Genomic DNA, 4143 nt, shown 5'->3' on the forward strand with positions numbered 1-4143 from the left:
ACAAAAGAAGCGGGGGGAGGAGAATGCGCGCGCAGCTGGCGGAGCCCGGAAGAGGGTGGCTGGGCTCCGGCCCGCTAGCCACGCCCCTTCCTCAGCCCTTCCCTCTGGACTCGTCGCGCCGACGCCGAGGCCCTCCCCACTGGCGGTGACGCCTGTAGGGGCGGAGGAGAGCGTCTATGCGCAAGCGCAGTCGCGTGCTCTCCCAGTCTAGGGAAGTTACTGCGCAGGTTTGCGTGGAGCCTGCCGAAGTACGACTGGGTCTCAAAGGGCTGGGCTTGTTAGTTTGTGGACTTTTTACTATTTTTAATGCCAGCAAGTACTACTTACTGGACGCTTGTGCTACACTGGCCACAATGCTAAGCACACATTTACTGCATTCACTCAACAGGTATGTTTTGAGCGATTCGTACACAGCAGTGGACAAGGCTCGCTGTTCCTGTCCAACAACCCCAGGAGGGGCTTATCCCCATTTTATCGATGGCGAAACTGAGGCTTATGCTCATCCAGTCACGGGTCCACGATCATGCAACTAGAACGTGGCACTTACAGTGTTTCATTTCTGTCCTTTATAACCTCTCTTTGAGGGGAGGAGAAAAATCGTGAACGCATTTTTCACAATTGAACCACCTCCCACCAGTCCTCTGCTCTTCGAACTCAGTCTGCTGTTGCATTTTCCCAGAAAGTTTAGAGCACCTCAGCACAAGGCAGCTTTGACTTTCGTGGAACCTTGACACTTTGGCCTTGTGTTTGTGGAGATTATATATATCTAATATTTATATTGATACACATATAGTTCATATTTTACAACTAAATTGGCATGGAGATGAATATATTAATGTTCTACAACAAAACATTTTCTTTAACCCATAAGTTCATCTTTCTTTTCCGACTTTAAAAGCACTTAAAACATTTTTGTGGTTCCCTAAAAGTATTGCAGGGCCCCAGGGACTGTGTTTGTTGTGTCTAATGAATAGGACTGCCCTCCCTCAGTCCACCAAAATGAAGTTCAGGCTCTCTCGCTCTCGGCACTGAAGAGCTTTCATAAGATAGCTTTGCCTTAAGTAAGTGAGATTTTTTTGAAAAGTGTATGGTAGTTTACAAATCTCTTATTTTCAGAAAGAATTGGGTGTGAATCCCTGATCTTCAACTTACTAATGATTCCCCATTGGGCATGTCACTTGATTTCTCAGATCCACAGTCTTTTCTGCAAAATAAGGATAATGATACCTATCTCACATGGGTCCTTGTGAAAGTTAAGTGCGATTATATACACAAAATGCTTGACATATAAGTTTTTGATACATAGGGATGGCTATTACATAATAATCCAATATAAGGTTAAATTGAAATCCCTTCCAGCCCTATAGGTCTATGCTTCTATTCCTATATCCTTTAATTCCAATAAGTATAGTTTGTTTATGGTCATAATTTAACATCTCTGAAATCAAGAAGTTTGCCTATGCCAAGTAAAGAAGAAAGCTGTGAACCAATTGCCATTATTTGCGCAGCTGTGAGTTTAGGTCTGGCTACGAAGTTTCTGTATATCCACTTGTCACCTGAATTGAAACCTAGCTAATGCTTATTGAACACCTACTGTGACACAGGAACTGACTTAAGAATGATGAATACTTTCTTATTTAATCTCTATATCATCCCCCATGAAGTCAATGCTGTATTTGCCCCATTTTATGAATAAGAAAAATATGTCATATAGGTCAAAGACTTTATAAAAGACATAAAAATTGGCAGTGCTGGGACTCGAATTCAGGCACATGTGACTTCAGAGTACGCATTCATAAACACCATTCTAATCTAAAGGATTAGATGCAAATTATTTCCACTTGGAACAGTTTAGGTGTAGATCCCTGATTGTTACTTAAGTCTATGTGGAAGACTTTACCCTGGAATGCAGCGTTGAAGAGAAACATTGTGCATGAGATGTGCCTATTCATGCTAAGCAATACAGTTGAAGACTATAGAAATTGTCACTTCTTATAGTAAGTCACAGAATTTTTGAAGGAGAGATTGTATGTGACCAATTGCAGCATAATTAGAACTGTCCATTGGATGCCTATCAGGGTTCTACTTAACTTTTTTTTAAGACTATTTATATGAAAAGAGATGGATACACAAAATATTGAGTGCAGCACTGTTTGTAGAAGACTAGACACAAACTATCTCTAGAGAGCTGTTGTAATACATTTTAATACATCCGTACTGTAGGATATGTGCAGCAATTAAAGACAGGCACGTGAGTGTATTTTGGTATGGAACAATCTCTAAGAAATACTTCAAGTGAAAACAACAAGAAAAAGAAAAGTAAATAGTATGCCAACATCTGTTAAACTATGAAAGAAGGTGGTGGGGGTAGGGTATATGTATTTGTGGAAATGGACATTGAGGGGGATTTTTCCTACTGTCCTTAAACTGCTGAGGCCCAACTCTGAAACCCTAAAAGTCCATAAGGAACCCACTGCCAGTGACTGGAGCTAGCTATCTTCCAGGAGAACATTTGAGGAGTCATTGTTCGAGAAACCAAGCCTTCCACCAACCTCTACCTCCACTCTGCCATTCCCACCCCCTCTCCCCACAGACAAACCATCACCACTGATCAGTGGAAAGAATGGATAGTTGAGAGGGAAGTCAGGCTTTAGGAAAGAACAATGTCATAGAAAGACTCGTCCCTTCCTCTCCCTCCATGGGGGATTGTATCACTTCCTAGAGGCAAGGGAGAAGGCTCCAGGAGAATTACTAGTGAAGATTGGGTGTGCCTATAGAAAGAGGAGACTGACAACACTCCCCCCCATATCTGTTTTGGCATTGGACTAACTGATATGCTCTGCCCCGTTGTATCCTTGGCAAAGGAAAACACGAGAGAGACCACATGTCAGGGGGATTTGGATAGCATGGTGGAGGACTCTAGAAGGGGAAAGCCTGAAACTGCCACACCAACCCACACATACCTTGATTTCTCAGTCCTAGATTGGAGTGCAGCAAAGAGACGTTCATCCTCGGGATGTGGCATAAATGACACAAGCTGGCAGTCAGCTGGAAGATAAAGCAAATGTATGAGGGGTCATCCATTACTAGGGAGACGAAAGAGATCACTCCAGGTACTGATGCTTTGTCGTATCTACTCATTCTTGTTACATTTTTACCTGTTTATATATTTATAATTTCTTTTGTAAAAATGGATGTTTTCTTATCTTTAGCCTTTTCCAAAGGCTAAAAATTCAAAGTTATTTTCAGACCTATCTGTTGTGTTTATTTAAACCAAAAGTTAATCTTCTTGGTTTTAAAGACTTCATTTCATTCTGAATTTTGCTCATTTATTTTAGATTTTTCATTCATAGTCATATCTTGGATTATAGATTTTCCCCCCTCTCTCTGTACATTTACCCCCTTTTTGTCTAGTGGTTTTGGAGTTGCCACCATTCCAGAACCAGATATTAAAATATTAGTATTCCAGTTCCTGGGTAATATTGGAGATACAGCAAAACCAGCACAATTTATACTCTGAATTTTATTACCGTGTACATGTGCTACCTAATTTAAGACCCTAATGTATTTTTAAGTTTAGTTGGTTACTCTCCAGTGATACATAATTCAATTAAGTAAAAACTAGCAATCAAAAAATACTACTGCATCAACCAAAAAAAAAAAAAAAAGCAATTGATGAACTTCAAGATGTAGCAGATTGACAGAGAAGTAAAAATCAAGTGCATAAGACTCTTTAGTCTCTGGGTAGAAGAAAGGATTAGATGCAAATACATGATACAAAAGAAGAATGATGCATAAATATAAGGAGACAGTATGTGTTCTACTTAGTTGTAGAAGAAATATTGTGACCGTTTAAATAGTCTCCCCTCTGACATACCCATCCACCTTATACCAGTCCCCCCAAAACATAATCCTCTGGCATCACAGCTTATTAGGGCATGACTTCTAAAGTTAACAACAACAAAATTACATAAGATGAAATTACATAAAATGAAAAGTGTACTTAAAATTTCTCAAGACAATTCTACACTAGAAACTGACTGATCATCTCTTAGTTTTCCTCTAGTTTCGGATCTGATAGCCATCTCTTCGGCTGATGGCCAGAGGAAGTGGGTGGTTTGGAATTAGAGACCACGTTACATG

This window comes from Martes martes, assembly GCF_963455335.1.
Source record: "Martes martes genome assembly, chromosome: 12".
NCBI classification, from domain to species: Eukaryota; Metazoa; Chordata; class Mammalia; order Carnivora; family Mustelidae; genus Martes; species Martes martes.